Here is a 22,911-nt window from a genome sequence, read left to right as displayed (position 1 = left end):
TGGCAGTAGATTTCCCAAGCTGTTATAGGGATTACATTTGATCTCCATTTTAGCTTTACTTTTTAGGTTTTGCCTAGGCAGCGCATGCGCTGTCTCGTCGAGAGATGCTGTATTCAGTATAGTGGGGGAAGCCCGCCCACTTTCCAGGCATATTTTTGATTGGCTTGAATCATAATTTCGGCATTCTGATTGGTTCTTGGCTTGGTAATCCAGCCTCCTGCCGGGCATGTCTTCATTTTTTTCCTTCCGAGGCTATCAGCCCCTTTACTTTAAAAACATTTTGGTCACCCTTCCTCTCCCTGTTTCCTCCCTCAGAGCGTGACTTTCTCAACCACTTCCACCCCTCCCACCCACTCCCGTTCGTGCCTTCTTTGATGTCAGTACTTCCGTTTACAATGTTTGTCCTCTGATTGGTGGGTACATTCGCACTTGTTTTTAGATCCGCATGCACGCGATACCTCTGGGGTTGCGCCTACGCCGAACACACCGTATGGCCTTATTTGTTAGGAGACCCAGGAGAAGAGCGTTGTTAACGCATTAGCATAACTTAGCGTAATGAGAGTAGATGCCAAATACCTGAGAGCAGCCAATTTGCTTAGTTTCACTGGTCCCCCGTTCATACCTCATCGATGCACGGAGTGTGGGAACCTATTGTTGACCCCGCCCCAAGCTTGATCCACGGGAGCTGCTTGTGAGCCAGGCAGCAGGACATAAAACCAAACTGGACCAGGCGAGTTAGCCCACCGCTCCCTTCCCAGCTCCAAAGATCAGTCTCGGCACCAGAGCAGCTGGCACGCAGCCAGCAGCCGCGGCCGGTAGTGGGAGTACCGGCCGGGCGGTGACGTGGGGAGGGGAAGGGGAGGGGAAGGGTGGGGGTAGTAATGTATGGATTACGGACTTTCTCTTTAGAAAACAAGGGACCCCTATAATAACAGCTAGCTATAACATAGGGAAATTGTAAAGTGGAGAGAAATTATAGCTAAATGCTGATTTGAAACACAGACCTATTTAATATAAATACCTCTAAAGCAAGAAAAGACGAGAAAAAAACACCCTATTCTCACAGATGTGTACACACAAAATTATGTATCAAACCCCAATTTATTTTCTTATTTTATATATAGCTCATGATTGGCTTTGTAGATCATATATCCATTAAGATATCAATTTCATTATAATCATTTCATGAAAATTATTTCATCAGACCAATAATATTGTACCCAAATCATATACGATAGACGTAAGGTTGATGGAGGCAGTGCGGCAGATGTCATCTGCATACAGTCTTTGCTTTGGGGGCCCGTTGCGGGCCCCCAGGGTGAAGGGGGGTGCACATAGGGGGTACCTATGGTACCCCCCTGCGTTTCAAAATACAACATGGCAGGCACCGCGCGGTGCCTATCATGTTATTCTTTGAAACGCACAACATGCTTTTTTAGCATTGCGGCGGGCGGTGCTTTCAGCACCGCCCACCGCAATATTAAAAATTACGGGATGCACCCGCCACTGTGGCGGGTGCATCCTAATTCGAGGCACGGGACCTCCGCCCCCCCTGTCCACCGACAGGATGGCGGACGGATAAAGTCCGTCCGCCATCCTAATTGACCCCAAAATAAAGATATTGTATTGGATCTGTGCAGTTAAATTGCATCCATATTGAATTTGGTGTGGCACACTTCACACCAGAGTTATCATGAATGCTGCAGTGAGGTGTGAATGAAAGGGAGCGCTAGAGGCCCATAGAATTCATTCAAAGAAGGAAGATATATGTGCAAGCAGAGATGTGTGCAGGCTTTCACACTGAGATGGAATTCATTCAGTAAAGCACTGAGGTCGGCTACCTGGGACATTACACCATGGTATGGGCTTAGATCATTCAATCAGCATCTGGCAGAAGGTTACTCACATCATGCTCTCGAAAGACTACAGGTATTAGGGATATAAAGGAGCAATATTAGGAACAATTGACATGGCCAAATTGTTTGTACTTTTACCATCCGATTAATGCTTATAGGAATGATGTGCCTCATCTGTCCAATTATCACAGTTCATGTTTTACTCATAAAAATTCGATCTTTTCAATAAACATTTGAAAATGTATTATTGTCTCTTCTCTTTCTAAAGCTTTGGGCACAAAAAAGTGAGAAACTAAAGGTTTACTGTTTCCACAAATTCCTTGGGAATAAGAAAGGTCATATTCAAGGTTGCCGACAGAATAGATAACTCGGTTTAGAGTTTACACTGTGAGCCAGCCGCATCAACATTTATTGATGATATAAGAAGAGTCTGTATCTGTATTACGAAGTTGTGTTGATCTAATACACAGCCCTACTAAGGGGCTCATTAGGATCGCGGATTTCCCGCATCCTCCGGGCCGGCGGAAGCCACCGCCGGCCCGGAGGATGCGTGAAAACCGCTGCGGATGCTTTAAAGACCCACCGCCACATTAGGATGGCTGGTGGGTCTTAGAATCTATCCGCCGCTTTTCCGCCGCGGTCGCATTCCGACCGCGGCGGAAAAGCATTAACATGGCTGGCGGTGTCTATCAGACACCGCCAGCCATATTATGATGGAGTAAAAAGTATACTTTTCCACTGCGGCTTTTCCGCCGTGGAAAAGCATATGGACCTTCACTTCGGGGGCCCGTTGCGGGCCCCTGGGTGAAGGGGGTGTGAGGGGGTGCACATGGGGGGTACCTATGGTACCCCCCTGCATTTGCGTGAACAAAGCGGCAGGCACCGCGCGGTGCCTGCCGCTTTGTGCACGCAAATGCCGTGCATGCATTTTTAACATTGCGGCGAGTGCAGCTTGAAGCTGCATCCGCCGCAATGTTAAAAATAGAGGATGTGACCGCCACCCTGGCGGTCACATCCTAATCTGTATGGAGGGACCGCCGCTGCCCCTGCGGACGGTCCCTCCTACTCTATGGTGGCGGACGGACTCAGGTCCGGCCTCCATCATAATCAGCCCCTAAATTCGAAGGAACCGTATAACAAAGCAAGAGATGGCAAACAGCAAACAGATGCACCATCAAGCGGGACATTGTTGGTGCTTAAACAACAATTTAAGTGCCAAGATGATCTGCAAAATCAGAGACTTTTCAGAGGGCAGTCTCTTGCTCAGCACATGTCAATCAATGGAGGATTACTTGTCTTGGATGATCAAAGAAAGCCTCTGCCTATGACATCACAAATGCTACTCAGAAGTGATGCAGTAATGCAGTTTCACAACACTGTCATCATGGGTTACTTTCTCAGCACAGGAGGACAACAATAGCATAAGGGAAGCTTGGCTGACATATATGTACGGAGGAAATGCACATGAATCCATGATTTTTTCACTATATATGCATATATATTTTTTCTTTAATGCCTTTATGTGGGAGGCCAGAACACCAGTGTTGTATGTAGACCTGCTGCCTCTCCCCAATCCCACTCAACAGCAATGTAGCACCCATCCAGTTTCTCACACTGGTCCTGCCAAGCACAGTAGAAGATCTTTGTTTAGCATTGCAGGAGATAGTCCTTCTATTATGTCTACAGAGCAGTAGCCTTAAAAGAAAACCTATTGGTAGTTTTTCAGGCGATATGTTTATTATTTCTACAGACTTGTACACATATCAGAATGAGTATGTTTAGGATTGAAAGAGATATTTCTTTTATTACAGCTTGGGAGAGAAGCAACGCTTGTGGCTCAAAACAGCCTTCACAGTAGAGAAGCTGTATAGCATAATCTCATTAGGTCCCACAGATACTGGCAACAATAGGCACAGAGGGAGGCAAGACTCTCTGTGACAGATTGACTACTATTTGTGCCCTCATTATTACTATTCAACAGATGTGCCTTCCGGTGATGAATCCTACTTGTACCTACCTAAGCCCAGTATGGCAAGCCATAAATATTCTAATGTAACTTAGTATCACCAACACTACCAGACCTTTCTGTTTCACTTTCATCATTGTGTCCAACTCCAAATGAGAGTTGCTTGAGTTGTGGAGATTTTTGCCCTAGTTCACATACCTCCTGATGTGTGTGTTTGCTAGATTAGCATAGGCATGATTTTGTCCTTAAGTTGATATTTCAGGAAGATCGTCTTTGAAAATTCTGGATCGTCAGGGATTCTCTATTATGACTTTAACCTATATTTGTGAAGACCTGCAGACTAGACTCTCAATAGAAAAAATAGCTCGTTTTTTTTTTACTGAAACAAACTCCGTTGGGCAAGACCTGTGAGGGATAATTACTTTGGAGGGCATAACAACTAGCATATGTCTTGATTTCAAACCCAATATATTAATAGAGATAATATTCATACTGTATTAATCTAATCTAGATTTTATTTTAAGCGCACAGGTGTACAACACATCAGAGTACTGTATGAGGGCAAAATCAATAGGACAAATGCAATCAATAAGTATGCATCATTAATACTAATACATAATATGATTTCATTATTAATTAAGTAAAACTTATCAGAGAGCGTAGACAATAGTTATAGAAGCTTAACGTTTCCTAAAAGAAAATGTTTGACTTCCACATAAGTTTTAAATAGAAAGGCACTCTGTATAAAAAAAACATTTGCTATAGTGCTGGCAGTTAAAACACGCATTGGCATAGCCAATCCGTCTCGCCTTTTGGGCGTTATGAGTATTTAGACAGAGCTATTGGCTTTGTTAACGTTTTTAATATGTGTTGTAGAGCATTGTGAATGTTGTGCAGCATGTTGAAAATGTGTAAGTTATAATAAAACAATTGTTATGACTACTTCTGTCACCTTATATTTAACCAAAAAAACATTATATACAACTGAAGTATTGTACTAAAAACCAAAATTATACAAAAAATGTGTTCTAGTTTATTTGTTTATGAAATGCTGTAAATTTTTCCTTGCTTGTTGTAATTAATTTCTGTTATAGTTTTTATTATTAGGTGTGGGATATAAATAACGGGAGGGTGGATGTTGTGAAATAGTATTTTAATTAGATAGGAGTAGTGGAGTTTATTTGTGGAGAATTAATAGATGTCAAATGTTTATGCCAAACCGAAGTGGTGTGGAGTGATGCTGAGGTGGTTGTGAGTAGTGGCAGAGGTGATGCTCAGGTGATCTGGATTGATATTGAGGTGATGCTGAAGTGGCGGTGCACTGGTCCAGAGGTGATGCTTATGTGATGCTGAATGATACATAGGTGGTACTGAGTGATCCCGAGGTGGTGCTGAGTGATGTTGTGGTGATGAATTATCCCGATGTTGTGTAGCTGAACTGGTGCTTATCTGGTGCCAAGAGATGTTGTTTTTGTTCTGTGTTGAGGTGTTGCTGTATTGATGCTGAAGTGGTGCTACGTTGGTTCTGAATTGCTGCTGGTGTGGGGCTGTGCAGGTGCTGAGATGGTGTTTCACTGGTGGTGGTGCACTGATGTGGAGATGGTGCTGTGCTAATGCTGAGATGGTGCTATGTTGATAATGAGGTGTTGCTGCAGTGCATCTGAGGTAGTGATGTGCTGATGGTGACTTTTGCTGCACTGGTGGTGGTGGTGCACTAATGAGGATGTGTTAATGTGTTGATGCTAATATTGTTATGTGGTGATAAGGTGCTTAGGTGGTGCTGTGCTGGTGCTTAGGTGGTGCTGAGTGATGCAGAGGCGCTGCTTAATGTTGCTGTGGTGGTAGTGAATGATACTTAGGTGGTGCTGAGTGATGTTGAGGTGGTACTGAGTGATACTTTGTTGGTGCTGTGTTTGTGTTTAAGTTGTGCTTAGTAATGTAAGGCTGGCAGGGCTGCCCACTTTCTCCGACCCTATTCGCCTTAGCGCTGGAACCATTGGCAAACAGGATACGGGCAGACCCCAAGGTGTGGGGCATAGACCTGGGAGGAGCCTGGGAAGAGCGTATATCGCTATATGCCGATAACGTCTTATTATATGTGCAGAGACGGCCGCCTCCATTCAGAGATTGATGGCAATTCTGCGCACGTTCGGTGAGTATTCCGGATATCGTATCAACTGGGACAAGTCCCTGGGACATGTACTGGCATGGCCGCAGCCGCAGTTAACTGAAGACTGTAGGGTCCTGGTTTGGAAGGAGGTATTGCGATATTTGGGTCACAAAGTTGGACACAGAGTTCCTGCGCCTGAACGTGTCGGCGCAACTGGAGCGGCTACACGGGGATGTAGAGCATTGGAAAACCCTCCCACTCTCCTTGATGGGGAGCGCTGTTTTATTTAAAAAGATGGTCCTTCCCCGGCTGATATATGTTCTGCAGAGTGCGCCCTTTCCGGTCCCAGAACAGGTCTTTAGAACGGTCGAATCGGAGCAGCGTTCCTTACTATGGAGTGGTGTGTGCCCAAGAATACCTCTTAGGAAGCTACAGCGGGGGCCATATGAGGGAGGACTCGCCGTCCCAGATGTTCGCCTTTATTACCGAGCGACGCAACTGACTAATATCAATGGGTGGGTGTTCGCCCCCCTGGAGGAACCAGCATACAGGGTGGACCACATGGCCCTCGGTAGTGGTACTTACTTAGCAGCCCACTATACTAGGGGCAGGCACGGTCGGCCCTTGCCACCCCAAACGGCGTTAGTGGTAGGGGTATGGAAGCAGGCGACAAAACTATTGGGATGGGAGGCGAAACTCACGGCGCAAACCCCTTTGTGAGCTGGGAACTTCCTCCCGGAGGTTGCGAAATTACAGAGTCTTCGCCAATGGAGCCAAATTGGTATTGATGTGCTGGGGGATATCTGGAAAAGGGGGGGGGTGGTGGGCTTTGCGACCCTGCAGACAGAATTTCAAGTTACCAGCAGCTTAGACATGCCATACACCAACATCTGAGCCAGGGGGAACAATTACCTGAGTATGCCCCGCTGGAAGACAGGCTACTGATGGACCCCATGATTGACAAAGCTATCTCCCTCACGTATAAGAAGCTCATCAATAACCTCACGGACCCACTGGGACCTCTGCGAGAAAAGTGGGAATCGGATATTGGGCTGCGAGAGGACGACGACTGGGGTGAGGCCTTACAGTGTCCCCAGGAGGTGGCGATTCGCGCCCGGTTTAGACTAGTTCAGTTACGCATCTTACACCGGTCATACACCCCAAGCACGGTGCAATACAGGATAGGATATGCAGATTCACGGTTTTGCATAAGGGGGTGTGGAGAGGAGGGCACCTTCTTCCACATTTTGTGGGATTGCACCAGAGTCCGGGCATACTGGTCCAGGTTGACAGGCATCATGTCAGAAGTGGTGGGCGCAGAGGTCCTGCTGGAAGCCAGATGGCATATCTCAGGTGTGACGAGCGACATCAGATGGCCGAAATGGGACAAGATATGGCTGGCTCTGGCGAGTGTGGTAGCCAAGAGAAATATAGCGAGGTTATGGGTAAGTGATCTTTTGCCAACGGTGGAAGAATGGGAGCGGGACCTGGACTGATGCCAACGGGCTGAGAAAGTTATCTATAAAAGCCGAGGTCGCCCCAAGAAGTGGGAGAAAAATATGGGCGGCATGGAGGCGGTACAGGGGAGAATTGATGGATACCCAGTCTGTGTCTGCACTTGATTAATGAGATGTATGTACGCGGATCTGTATTTCTTGAATGCTCTGTTTATGATGATGCAATGAGTCACCCTGCCTCCTCTGAGCCAAACGGACTGTTACGGTTGATCACGATGGACACAATATGGATTCGGAGGGATAGGGGGGGAGCGAACTGTGGTTGCTGATTTGAAGATGGTCTGTTTTATTCCTGTGGCATTTGGGGCACCTTTGCCATTACATGGCTGTTTATTCAGGGGCTTGATCTCTGTATGTAGGTCAAATTGCTTAACGTGATTCTATGATTGCCTTTGTTTGTAATTGCCAATGAACTTCCGATGCTGACTGATGTGCGATTTTATGAAGCTGGTTATTATAATAAAAAGATTTTTTTTTTAAAAGTACTGTAAGGCTGGTGCTACGCTGGTGCTGATGTGATGCTGCTGTGGTGTTGATGTGGTGCTGTGTTAATGTTGAAATGGTGCTGCATTAGGGATTAATTGCTGTTGAGGTGGTGCTGCGCTGGTTCTGAGTTGGTGCTGTGCTAATTCCGTGGTGGGGTGAGTTGGTGCTGCATTGCTGCTATGCTGAAGCTGAGCTGGTGCTGTACTGGTGCTGAATTGGTACTGTTTGATACTGAGGTGGGGGTGTGCTTGTTGAAGGTGGAAGGTGGTGCTTGTTGGCGCTGACTGATACTGATGTGGCGCAGAGTGATAATGAGGTGGTGTTGTGTGATGCTGAGGTGTTGCTGATTGATGGTGAGGTGGTGTTGAGTGATGCTGAGGTGGTGCTGAGTGATGCTGGGGTGGTGCTGACTGATGCTGGGTGGTGCTGAGTGATGCTGAGGTGGTGCTGAGTGATGTTTTGGTGATATTTAGGTGATGCTGCACTGGTGATGCGTTTGTGCTGAGTTGTAGCTGAGGTGGTGTTGTGTTGATGTTGTGGTGGGGCTATGCTGGTGCTGAGTTGGTGCTGAGTTGGTGCTGCACTGATGCAGAGGTAGTGCTGTGTTGAGGGGATGGTGTTGATTGATGCTTAGGTAATGCTGTGCTGGTGGTTAGGTGGTGCTGAGTGATGCTGTGGTAGCTCTGAGTGATGCTGTGCTGGTGCTGTTCCGATGCTAAGGTGTTGGTGCTGCACTGATGCTGAGATAGTGCGGTGGTGCTGCAGTGGTGCAGAGGTGGTGTTGAGGTAGTGTTTTGGTGCTGAGGTGGTCTGCGCTGGTGCTGAGGTCTGAGGTGGTGCTGCACTTGGACTGAGTGATGCTGAGGTTGGTGTTGTGGGAGTGCAGTTGCGTGCAGTGGATTTGCATGAATGACCGGCTATAAGGCAACTCTTATAAAAAACTGTGTGCCTATGCAAAGTACCTCACATAATTGGAATGCACCATGTAAAGTGTTTTTTTTTTAAGTCTGTAATATTTTTTCCTTTGTAGCACTCCCCACATACTTAAAAACGCCTTTGCTCCCTTTTATTGTTATTTGGCATCACAGATACGCTGCTCTCTTACTTTGCACTATGAAAAGGCAAAGTGTGAAACCCAGCAAATGGCAGATACAGTTAATTTGTTAGAGAAGGGAGATGTTATTACATATGTCTAAAACTGTAATTTTATATATGCAGATTACATTTGGTTTATGCATAAAGTATAACCATTTTGATCTATATGTTATTTAGTAGTGTTCACGCGCATCATGGGGCGCAGAAAATGTTTCCACAACTTTCTATACCATCGTAAATGTTGTTTTGGATGTGTTCACAATGAACTGTTTATGTTTTCTGCAATGAAACACAACGTTTTGTTTTGATCCTTTACATCTTGGCAACAATAACCCTGTTATTCGTTCTCTCTAGTAACAATAAAGAACAGCAAATGTGCCTTAATATCCCCAACTAATAACTGAGCAGCTTAGGAAGTAGATTTTAGTCCCGGTGGGACGCTTCACAACCACAGTGCTAAAAAAACACGAATGTTAAAAGGTGCTGTCAGTTTTGAAGCGGTGTACTGTGCAATGGGGGACAGGAAGCACACACCACAGCTGTTCGCTGTAGAGACATGTCAAAGGTAGCACGCACCACAGCTGCGCAGAGGCATTATTTAGCAGCCAGTGCCAGCAAGCACGCACAAAAAGCAATTGCTAATAATCAAGTGCCCATGTGGGCATCGGCAGACACCGGCTCAAATTAAGCCCCCAGCAGGGGCCTGCGTTACGCCCCTGGATCGAGCGAGCCCCAAGAGCCTGGACTACTACACACACAAACACACTCAAATGAGCTGTAATACAAGGGACGCATAGTATGCAGCGGCTCATCTGTAGCCTCCTGTAGAGTGAAATGGGCTTGCCTTCTGAATAGTTCCCGTGTGCAGGCCTCCCACGGAAAACTCTTTATTTAACAATATTCCCAAAAACAAAACATCTTTTAATGCCCTGTGTCCTTTATTTTGTATAGTAGGCACCTTGTTGGATGTTTGGATTGTTTTGGCTTATCATTATAATCAGTGTAGCTGAAAAATAAAATAACGGTAGCAGTGTAGGCCAGTTAAGGGTATTAACATTCCATTCCTGCAGATTAACAGAGCCTAAACACTTACATCTGTTGCACCAATCTCGGGGAGGAGACAGTGGGAGGGAGAGAGGGGAAGAGTGAAGGGGGCGGGTTAGGATCCAGTGAAGGGAGATAAATTGCAGCGTAAGAAACAATACACAGTCTGTTTACTGTAGAGCAGTCTGTTGGAAGTGTGGGAGGGATGGTGAGTCTGCCTCCTGTTACAGTGGTGGTACTGGTGTGCTTCTTAACTGGGCAGCACAGAGGCACAAATGTTGCTGCTGATGATTTAAAACCAAACAAATAGTGTAATAAAGGGCAATAATGTCAATGCCAAAGTTGCTAGGAATAATAAAAATGTTATCATGCTATCACAGCAGCTTGTGGCGGAGGACTTTGTTTCACAGCCGGGGTGGAGAAGACGCGCTACTAGGTCCAGTGAGTTCACGAATGCTAACATCTGAAACCTGGGCACCTGTGTGTGAAATTTGTTTATTTAACAAAAAACAAGAGAACCATGTGGGTGTGATGGAGGTGGCACGTGCAGTGGGGTGAAGGAAGCACGCACCACAGCTGTGCAATGTGCAATAAGGTGAAAGGAAGCACGCACCACAGCTGTGCACTGGGGTGAAAGGAGGCACTCACCACATATCTGCACTGTGCAGTGTTGTGAAAGGAAGCACACCCCACTACTGTGCAGTGTGGTGTAAGGAAGCACTCGCCACAGCTGTGTACTGTGCAATGGGGGGAAAGGAAGCACTCATCACAGCTGCGCAGAGATGTGAAAGGAAGCACGCACCACAGTGATGAAAAAACATGAATGTTAAAAGGTGCGGTCCATTTGTAAGCCGTGTACTGTGCAATGGGGTGAAAGGAAGCATGCACCACAACTGTGCACTGTGCAGAGATGTCAAAGGTAGCACGCACCACAGCTGTGCAGAGGTTTGAAAGGAATCGCGCAGCACGGTGCTGAAAAAACGTGAATCTTAAAAGATACGATTAATTTTTAAGCTGTGTACTGTGCCATGGGGGAAAGGAAGCACGCACCACAGCTGTACACTGTGCAGAGATGAGAAAGGTGGAATGCACCACAGCTAAGCAGAGGCATTATTTTGGAGCAACTGCTAATAATTAGGTGCCCATGTGCGCACTGGCAGACACCGGCTCAAATTAAGCCCCCAGCAAGGGCCTGCGTTACGCCACTTGATGGAGTGAGCACCAAAAGCAATGTGGGGAAAGGAAACATGCACCACAGCTGTGCACTATGCAGAGATGTCAAAGGTAGCACACACCACAGCTGCACAGAGGTGTGAAAAGAAGCGCGCACCACGGTAATGAAAAAACGCTAATGTTAAAAGGTGGGTCAATTTTTAAGATGGTACCGAACAAGAGGACAACTACAGAGAACAGCACATTTCTGGACAGTAACATACTAATACAAAGATAACAGTGCAGGAAGAGAGTGCTGACATAGATGAAATGTGAGTGCTGAAAAAAGATGCGTGCACTCTTGTGGCGTTGGGGTCTGTCCCTTGGCCGGGGTGGAGGGGACGCGCCTTGTTAGTATCTTGTAAGGAAAGCTGCAAAGTCTTGAAATGAAACGTGATCCACAACAGATGGCACGCTGCGTGCCGCTGCTCGCTCCCAACAGCTAAACCATGTGGGAGTAAACACTTTCAGAAAAGGTGGGACATGCACCTGCATTTGGCCAATTACGTTCATTTTTTAAAGCCACACGCAACAGTCAAAAGCATGTGTGGAAAATCGAACACCACACGCATGAGTTTGCAGAAAGTCTGAAGTGATTCCAAGAGGCCTTCTCCTGGTGCTTGACCTAAAAAGGATCGCGGAATGATACACAGCTTTACTCCAGACACTTCTGGATTCACTAGCAGAAGATAGTTTGTATACTAGGTAAGGTGTGACTCCTGCAATAACTGAATAACTGTTCTGTGAACAAAATATACCAACTTAAAATTAATCCAGACAACCAACAGTAACCTATGTGCTATATCAGTTTTGGTTTGATGTGGTCAAATGTCCCTTTCAGCAGGGCAACAGTGATGGGGAAGCTCATTTTTAGTTTTCCACTTTGCATTGCACTGATCAAAATCATCATCTGAAATTAGAGGTATTATGGCAGACGAGGAGGCACTAGTGTAAATGATCCCTTTTCACCATGGTCTTTATAATGTATCGAAAACAATCCTGCCCTTGGCCTCAATTCTCACCAATATTTTTAGGGCTGCTATTCTTGGACCACTTCCTGCTACATGCAAAGCACCCAATGTGGTCCCGATCTTTAAAAAAGGGAGCAGAATCAACCCAGTGTGTTACAGGCCAATTTCCTTGATGGATGCCACGGTCAAGGTTATGGGTAGGGTGCGCCTAGCCCGATTGGAAGTGTGGGTTAGTGAAAGTAACAAACTCTCAAGGACCCAATATAGCTTTACAGAGGGTATGCCACAGTTGAGCAGTGCTTGAATTTAGCACTAATCATCAGTAAGTACACAAAGTCCATGAAATGTTCCTTACATCTGGCCTTCATAGACTCGTTGTGTGTTTTCAACACTGTAAACCTTGATAAACTTTGGAGTATGATGTGGGACATGGGGGTAGAGGAGAACCTTGTCACTCTTCTTCAGGGATTAAACCGGAGCACCACAGGGAAAATTGAATATGGTCCAGATGGGAATAGTACTGATCCTTTGATCTCAGTTCAGGGCCTTCATCAGGGATGCATCCAGGCCCCCTTTCTATTTCTACTATATATAAATGGATTGGAGGCTTTTCTGCTGCAAAAAAGAAGCTAGACTACCCTAGGGTTGGCAATTATTCAATCTGTCTCCTTCTCTATGCAGACAACACTGTCCTCCTAGCGAGGACAGCAAGAGAGCATAGTCTAGAGAAAGTCTTTGATGCTTTTGCTGAGTTAATGTCCTTGTTGGATTTGAAAGTAAACCTTGAAAAATCCTACATAATGGTTTGCACCCAAAATCAACAAAAACAAAAACATTTCATTTTCATTTACTAGGAATCCTGGTAGACAAAGTCACACATTTTTGCTGTTTAGGGGACCTTTTTAATAATCAATTAAAATGGAATCCAAGTGTTTCCAGTTGAAGCTCTTTTCTGGTTCGCATTTAAGCTTGGCCAGAAGCCTCTTAGGGAAATTATAATGGTGTAGAGCAAAATGTACCTCAATTGCCACCTATGGGTCTAGAGTTTGGGGGCACACTGATTTGCTCTAAGCTTCAACTTGTTGGGGATGCCTTCCTTAGTAGGCTTCTGTTGGCCCCCCAAGGTTCTTGAACCTCTTTTTTGCCATTCTAAAGTGGGATTGAATCACCTAGAGGGTTGTATAGGTCTTCCTCCTTTACTACTATGGTCCACAACTGAACTTGAATTTTCTAGACAAATTTTACTTGATTGCCTGTCTGCACACAATTTGGAGAAGATTTCGTGGATAGGATATGTCAAAGTGTTTTTAGTGATTTGGGCCTTATTGATTTTTTTAATGACCCAGCCCACAGCCCACCTCTAGCTATAGCCCAAATTATGGAAACGTTTTGGGAAAGGGAACTGGCCAAACATCGGAGATCAGCCCCCAGGCTATTGCCTGTGAATGAGCACATTGATCTACTCCAATAATGCAATTTTATTTGTGGCTTGTTTCGAAGTCCAAGTATAGATTTTACTTGCCTAGATTCTGCCTCAACACATGTGCACTTTTATGTGGTATTTCCTTTAGTGGTGGTTCCAAAAACTTCCCCCCTATGCCCTTGTGATAATATGTCAAGTTAATCTTCAGTACATTTTTTATTTTCCTGTGCCCTCTATCACTCTGTAAGAACAACTTTTTGACTTCCTTTATTGATAGTGTATAGACCAAGTTCTTATCAAGATGGTTTTAGACTTTTATACCCACTGGAGACACATGAAATTTGCTATGCTGAGCTCAACTTTATAAGGGAGGCTCTCTCTATTAGTAAACACTATGGCTAATTGATGTCCTGAGATTTGATGTGGATATTGACTAATAGGCTGTTGTGATTTTCATTTCTGTAAAAACGCAATTTGTACTTTTAAATCTTTTATTACTTACAATGATTTTTTCAAGGAATTTGCAAATGGCCTTGGCCCCCAATCCTTCTGAATTCTAAAAAAGTTTTATTTTTGTTGTAACCTAATTGTGTATATAATATATGCTTTTATGATTTATCAAAATTGAATAAAGTTTTATGACTGACTAACTGAATGTATCAATTTTTAGATTTCAGTACTACTTGAAGAGCCACATCTTAAGTTCGACTGTGCTGGGAAATATATTTACAAATTAGTTAACCAGTTGAGCTGTGGAATAAAATATGGATAAAGTATTTAATTCAACACGAGCTGCAAATACTACTCACCCTCTATCATTCACTATTAACAGCAATTACTGTAGATACAATCTATAAAAATGTGAAATCTATCACTTGGTTATTTAATCAACTCAATAGTGACCTGAAATATGATTTTTCTCTGTCCTAATGTTCTTGAATTTTGCAATATAGTGTAGGATAAAATCGCCAAGATATTTAAAGTAAATATACATTTGAAGTTTACTAATATTTTGTTTGAATCATTATCAGAGGTTTGGATATGGTTTGTATATAGAAATAAATTTAGGGGATTTTTTATTAGAAATTGCCATTTACCAGATAACAATAGAATGAAAAACAGCCACCAATATTAGTTTTAAAGCGCGGTAGAACAATGTGTGTTTTAATGACAGACCTAGCATATGCTACTCCCGTATATTTAGCTTTGATTAGAGACTGGTTTTGACACCTCATTGCTTTGAATCTTGAAATAAAAAAATGTATGTCAAAACATTAATATGGATCCTCAACTGAGGTTTTTAAAAATATCTTCATTTTATGCACAGAATTATCATCCTTATCTGAACATTTTTGTTATAATTCTTTCGAACAATCTTTAGAATAATTTCACCAACACATTTATTCCTTTTTTTAAAACATCAATTTAATATTTTTGACATTCTCTCTTTTTTTACCTCTTTTTGCCTCCATTACATTATTTTTTGAACCACAGATGTATTTGTACTATCTCCTAAAAATGTAAATTACTTAATGATTTACATTGTTTGAATATTTGTCTTATTTTTTCTGTTTAAAATGAAGTTATAGTTCACTTGCAGAATGTTATCAAATAATACAAATAAAACGTGTATCAATGTTAATAATTTATCTTACCTCATTTTTATTATGTTTAATACAATTTCATATACTTAAAAAAGAAAGTAGAGGTAACAAGCATGTCTACTGCAAGTCACTGTAGAGCAAAAATAAAATTGACTCTGCAACCCCAAAAAACAGTGTGAGAACACAAAGAAAGAGTCAAACATGTCATCACTGTGCTCGCTCTTAATTGTTGTAGGTACTTCCAGGAGTTCTATCAGCACTTTGGTTTCAATCAAGTTGAATCTGTCTGAGAGACCCACAAAGAAACACCGACAAAAGGTATTCACATTGTCCTTGATGTGTCAAACATCACACAACAGTTTGAAAATCACTGTCTCCAGCATTATACCCAGCACCGGGGTCAGGCTGGCAAGGAGCCATGAGATCAAGATCACTGATGAACCAACCTAATTAAAAATAAATGATCAGTTTGATGGAATTACTTCCTCTGCCACACCAGCGTTAGGTAGACCACCAATTTAGACTTTACCACCAGTGCAGCCAGGTTATTCTTCATCACTGTCAGTTCTGCATGATGGGTGATACTGCAGATCTACTACAGATAGTAATGTGATGAGAGTGGTGGGTGGCAACTCCACCAATGCCCGCTGCTTTCTCCTATCAAACCACCCTGATCCAGTTTATTGCCAACTTCAGTGCTTGCACTGCCACCTCAAACTCAACCTTTTTGTAGGCTTTAGCTACTCTTACCCTAGTGTAAATAATCCCCTTGCTGCTTTCAGTCTCTCCCACATGAGTGATTCCTCTTTTTTCTGCATTGACTCTTCAGAACGACAGACTGAATGTGGGTTTGGGAAATGTGCCCTCAAAGTAGGAGCAACTTTCCTAGACATAGATTCAAGAGGCCTCAGAGGCATGTTCTCTTATTTCTACCAGAGTCTGCTATTGCCAGCCTCGCTCAGAAAATAGGTGGAAATGCCATCAGACAGTCTGTTATATAATGGTGACCTAATAATAGGTTATCCTGTTTTAGGTTTAAACCTATAATAACTGATGAAACCCCACTGAAGAGAAATAGCCTTCTCCAGTGTAAAAGTATCAACATTGATAGACACCTGTACCACCACAAACTAATTGTCATTCAAAGAAAGAAAAGCAGACTGAAAGAGTAATTTTTATTTCTTCCTGAAGGGGCCAATACAATGTAACTTTTTCATAAAGGTTAACAGCAAGAAAGACTTGGCTAACATTATTCTGCTTTATGTTTTGTTGTTAACAGATATCACTAAAATATTGTTTCTTCTTCCTTTTGCTTTTTTAGTTGTGTGATCTTTGGTCTAAAGATGCAGGGGTTAAAAGGATGTTTTAGGTCTCATTTAATTATTTCAGAAAATAGAGAGAATCAGGACAATTCAAAATCATTTTTGATATTTTGGCTATGTTTGATTATTTCACTGATAGGTAAAATGGCTGGTTTCATATTAATCTTTCCCAGTATGTACCATCACATTTACCCACAGGCAGAGAATGGGTGAAATACTTTGATACACCAGCCCCCTTTTCTAGCTAGTCAGTATTGATAGTAGGTGGACTGCCAAACACCCAAGGCTTTAAACATTTAATGCAAGCTGTAATAACAGGTATATGTGAAAAGAGTACTATCACCAAGCATCTGGGATAATGGTGAAAACATGACACCAGGCCTTTGGAAAACATGGAACACTGCTGCAAAACGTTCTCACCAAGTTCAACAAAGATTGAAGTGATATTGTTTGTATTTGCAGTGATTCAGCTATTTATATGAAAAGGTTGTGTGATGACCTGTCAAAATCGATACCTGAGCTGAAGTTCTTCACTGTAAGAGATACTTGCCACTTGCCAGATGGTATGCTGAAAGCATCTTTACAATCTTCAGAGTTTATGAAGAATGCTATTGACTTTGTAGTTCATTTCAGTGCACTGTTTAATTGTACGTTGGAATTAAAACACAACTATTTCTCAGCTTGTGCTTTGTGTGGCATCAAAGAAAGGGTCATCCCAACTGTGTCATTTACCCAGTGTTTCTCAGTCCTAGAGGCCGTCAATGCTATATTATCCATGTGGTGACCGTTTACAGAATTTTTGCTTTGGTGATGATGCTAATGGGAAGAAATGTAAGGATCTTCAGTAGCATATTGATAGTGATGTGAAAAAAAGTACATTCTACTGTATTCTTAGATTTTTACATGAAACCATGACTGCTGTAGTGGACATAATCAAAAACCTAGAGTTTAAAAACACCCTTGTCTACTAAGTGTTCAGCGTAATTGGTGGAGAAGTGAAACATCTCCATGAAAGTAGGCTGGGGGACACTTTTAGTGACTTGGGCCCTGCAACATAGTCCATGTTAGAATGCTTGCCACTTGGTAAGAAAAGAAATGTTGAGGAACAATTCAGGACATTTTATTTTACAATGTATGAGAAATGGCTTGCAATGATACAGAAATGTCCCTTCACCAACCATGGCATTTGAAGTCAATTAATCCTCACTGTGGTACTCTGCACAAGTTCTAGATCCCTTCTGTAAAAGGGGGATTTTCTCTGCACTTTTGAAAGGTAGTGCTTCATTTTTCACCTCTTCAATAACTCTGAGGGCATAATTGCTCAGTTCAATGCATTTGTTGCAGAACCTGTCCCAGAGAATCCCTATCTTAAGGTGCGCCAGTATTGGCATCGAAAGCTATATTAGTGGCCATTGTGTACTGGTTTTTTTGACGTTGCCCATCTCAAGTGCCAATGTAGAGAGGGCTTTTTCACAGATGAAAGTTTAAATGGGATTGAAAGAGCGAGCCCCCATGGCCAAAGACTCACTGAAGAAGTATTGTATGGTGTACTGCAATAAGTTGGATCTATAAAAATGTATTTGGACCTCATGTACACTGTACATACACTGTCTATATACCATGCACTATCAGTGCAGAAAGCAAGCAATATTAAAAGCAAAACATTCCATAAACATTTGAAAAACACTGTTTCTGTTGTTTTTAATGGCCCAAAAATGTGTAACTAATGATAACCACTGCTTGTTTAAGGTAAAACCACACCAGAATTTACCAAAAATTGAAACTGAAAACAGGAAAGCCTACCTATTAAACGCACTCTCAACTGACATCATTGTCACCAAATGAATGTTTTTGGAGATAGAGCTGATGACTGCACTCCTATAGGGAACACCAAAGTCTGCCACCTTCACAACAGAGCAGAATGTGCATACGAGACCTCTGCCTGTTTTAGATGGACGGCATGTTACTTCCTTAATTTAAATCTGACTCTATGTTAGGGCCAAGAGAGTCTTTCTTTAACAAAGCCAAGGTATGCAGAGGCCACACCTTGAAAACCGGGCTAAAAGTATTTAATAGGAAAATGGCTAAGAAGACTTGTGAAAACAGGTATTAGGAGATCACTGATAGAATATCGGAACCAAATATATTGTGTGGATGGAATATTGTGTAAAAATATCAAGGACGAAGGTTTAGAAAAGGTAAGAGCAAATAGGTAAGTATAGATTTACTATTCCTAACTCAACATCTACGTATCTTGAAGATATATATATCATCAAGGTACATGTATGTGGAGTTCTATATAGTAAAACTCTATAGAAGCTTATCTTCATGATATTTTTGTCTTCGATATTCTTTACACAATGTTTTGCCCCATGATAATTTTTGGTTTCCGATAGCCTGTGTCAACACCTGTATTGGGGTCAACTGGCTTATGCAGACAGGTCACAGTGCTTAGAAGCTGATTTTCCTGTGGGCTAAGGAGGTTGACAATCAGAGAATGAGAGTTTATAATGCTTTCATATCTGGCAACGTAGATAATCAGGTAGGAAAGAAGTATTTGTTTGCCGACTATTCAAAAGTCTATACCAAGCCCAACATTTTAAATAAGCAAACAACTAGATAGTGTGGTTCCAGAATATTGTGGACTAAATATAATCTTAGAAAAATGGTATGCATCGAATATTGTTTATAAAAATAGTGTGCCATTGGATATAATAATGGGAAATGTACACACAATTGGGCGATATCTTTGTAAATTATATTTAGGCCTCAATAGTTATGTGGGACTATAGTTTTGACTGAGATTTTCTGATATAAAACCAATTGAATCGAGCAAAGAAAGGCTGGGAGAGTAGCATGAAACCTGGTGACTGGCAACCTTCCAGGGCAAAGCCATGCATTTATGATACTGAACACCAGGGGAGCGGTACGTGATAGTTGACGATCTAAAGATTACTAAGAACAGGGACAAATGATTCATCATAGCCAATGGCTTTAAAGTAGCAAAAATGTAGAAGACAGGTGTTAGTCGATCCAATGGTTAGAGGAATAGCTCCTGAAAGAGATTTATTACTGACAACATAGAGAAAAGCTACTAAAACAGTTCAGGATCTGGACTTCGAAGAAGATGAAACGACTCTGAAAGGTCCTAGGGGCATATTATCAAGGGATTTAGCTCCGCTTTTTTGGCTTCAAAAGCCAAGAAAGCGGAGATAAAATTATCTCCCTATTAGCAACAGGGTGCTAACACGCAAATTCGCATGTTAGCACCCTTTTTCTCTACGCTTCCCCTTGCATCTCTAATGAGATGCAAAGAAAAATAATGGGAGAAATGTTGTTAAGCGACATTTCTCCTATTATCAAGGATTTCGCTAACCCTGTTATTGATACTGCACTGCTTTTTTTACACCTGGTATTTTCCTGACTTAGACATGATATCCTATGGAAGGTGGATATCATGGCTAAGTTTGTGAGCCCCTATCATCAAGCTAACGTCAAACTTCGAGAGATTATCATTGGTTTTCCAGCGATAATCTTTCATTTGGCAGTTAGCGCAAGGATTTTTATCACTTCTGAGATAAACCTTGCTAATAGCAAGTTATCTCTACGATAATTTCCGGCGATGCCTAGCGTTAAAAAATGTGTTGCTAAGCATCGTTAGCGATAAATATAGCTAATCGTTGGTAATATGCCCTCCAGTATGGTAAAAATTAAATGCATGGGGTGAAAAAGAGAAGAGGGAAGGAAGATTTGATATGAGTGTCCAAGTTCCTCAAGACGAATTGTTAAAGTTAGAGCACCCTTTTAGTAGGAGTCCTGATATAAAATGGTGCGTGGATGTTTCAAACAAAAAATAATAAACTATAGCGTCATAAGATATCACCGGAAGTTGTTTTGCAGTAGAAGACATATGTAGAGGTAGGTTAGTGACAGGCACAGCAGGCATGGAGAACTAGAGCTCAGAAAAGGATGTTATCATGTGTTTTAAGTAATCAGCATTAGTTACCAGGCGGATTGAAAATACTGAAGAATTTAGCCTTCTCTTTACAGTAGTTCACCCTGTATGTGATGTACTCCAATTCTTAGGTTTTGGTGTTGACGAGCTTTACTATTAGAAGTGATTATGCTGAGAAGCATGAGTTATCGCCCATGAATAATTATTTAACTTGTTTTGTGGAAGTAGTGCCTATCCCAATACCAAAGCATGGAATTAATGGCACACATTCTTGATCATAGTAGATCAATGAATGTGCAAAGTTGGAAGGGATAAATGATTATATTGCAATGAATGGAGTAAAATTGCAGTGTCTGCTAAAGCCCCACTATCCCTTTTAAATGTAGTGCTCTCTGAGTCCTACCTCAGGCTTAGGTCCAACCTTTTAACACTTATTAACTATCAGCGAAGTGGAAGCACGCCACTGTTGTGCCTCTTCTTAAAAAGCCCCCCTTAGAACCAGCACTGCCTGAAAAGCTGCACTGCTGCCTTATTTTGCAAAAGTGGCAGAATCTGTGCAGAGAGTGGACAGACTGCAGCTTTAATAATGTTGGACCTCAGCGTAGCCTTCGACACCGTATCCCACGGCCTTCTTCTAGAACGGCTGTGGTGGTGTCAGGGGGCTGGCTCTAGGGTGCCTAGCCTTCTTCCTCTAAAACTGCACCTTCCAAGTTACTAAAAAGATGTTATACCTCTGAAATGATGACTCTGTGTCAAGGGTGCCGCAAGGCTCTACCTTAAGCCCTACACTATTCTATCTATACATGCGCCCCCTGGCAGAGATCTTTAAGTGACACAATGTTGCAATTGTGTTTAATGCCGCCGATACACAGCTGTATCTCTTTCCTAGGAAATGAAGGGTGCGGCTATACAATTTAGCTTGTGCCTGGTGGAGTTGGCAAAGTGGATGGTGAGGAGCTGAAAAACGGAGGTCCTCATTGTGAGTAAAGTTCCATCTGTACGGTCTTTAGCCTGCTGGGGGATGTTCTAGGTGCTGTTCCAGTCCCCAAGCAAAAAATAAAGAACCTAGGAGTCTGGTTTGACCCCAAGCTAACTTGCGATAACCAGATAGGCTATGTCACAGTGAAATGCTTTAATACACTAGAAGCAACTCGGAAAAAAGATCATGGATCTTCTCCCATTAGCAGCCAGGAAAACCATAGATGGGGCTCTGGTGAAAATATTCTTTATATCCGGGGCCACCCAGGGGTGACTTAAAAAATTACAGAGAGTTCAGAACCCGGTTTCGTGGTTAGTGTTGAACCTACCTAAACGTGCTCCCTTGGGCCCGGCCCTGGTGGAGTTGCATTGGCTTCCTCTAAGCAAGTGAATCTGTTTCAAAGCAATGTATCTGTGGCATAGAATCTTTAATGACAGGGCCCTCAGTTCTTATCCTCAATGGTGAAACCATGCTTTCCCAATCGTAGTCTTAGATCATCTGGAGCCAAGTTGATTTTCATCGCCGCCGCAAAAAAACAAAAACGGATGGGTGGCTGTTCTTTTGGTTTTCACGCTGTCACTTAGTGGAACAGCTCATCCATCCATCTCAGGATGGAATCCTCAGAAGCAAACTTCAGTATGAAGCTTAAGACCTGGTTATTCCAGCTGCCTTAAGGCCTGGTTATGACCGATTAGAAATGCATTTTTTAAAGTTGGTTCAACTGTGGGACATTATAGTAATGTAAAAAATCACGCCTCAATCGAAAACAAACTGCCACAATTCAATAAAATGTGGGGTCCATGCATCCGATTCCTGTCGCAAGACTTTCACAGACTCAGCTGCCCGAAATACCTCTATGAGGCACATTTACAAGCCCCTATCACCAACATAAAGTGACGTTGTGTTGCCGAAAGGGACTTCGCCTTATGGCTTAAAGCTGCCTTGGAAACTTTGTATTTAGCGTGAAGGGGAGGGCAATGGGTGTTGAAGTGGGCTTTCCACCGCAACACCCATTGATTTTGATGCTGCCCCCTATTTACAAGGGTGACATAAATATGAGGCAGTGCCAAAATTGAGACCAGGGAAAACCTGGTTTTAAACAGGTGAAACTAGGATAAATGTTTTATTTGTCCTTGTTTTCATTGGGGCTGCCTTGTGCAGCACACAGAGAAACAGCAAATTGCCATTGATTGTTTATGTGCAGGAAGGTGACCCTTCCTGCACATAAACAATAAAAAAATGACGTTTTGCAACTTGCATTAAGCAGCACACATAGAAGTTTAAAAATGCCATGAATGATTGTTTATGTGCAGGAAGGGAGACTTTCCTGCACATAAACAATCACTTCCACAAACAATGCACCCTTCTACT

At 42.7% G+C, this 22,911-nt stretch overlaps 1 protein-coding gene across 4 annotated transcripts in view; it reads right to left on the bottom strand.

The window, feature by feature from the left end:
- LOC144809415 (sodium- and chloride-dependent GABA transporter 2-like) overlaps positions 1–22,911 on the bottom strand; it is a 944,332-nt gene that overhangs the window by 768,669 nt on the left and 152,752 nt on the right. The gene's annotated exons all lie outside the window — the stretch shown is intronic.

Source organism: Lissotriton helveticus, chromosome 1_1 (genome assembly GCF_964261635.1).
Source record: "Lissotriton helveticus chromosome 1_1, aLisHel1.1, whole genome shotgun sequence".
Lineage (NCBI taxonomy): Eukaryota > Metazoa > Chordata > Amphibia > Caudata > Salamandridae > Lissotriton > Lissotriton helveticus.
Note: the sequence above shows the minus strand (reverse complement) of the source record. Positions and strands in the feature narration are given on the sequence as shown.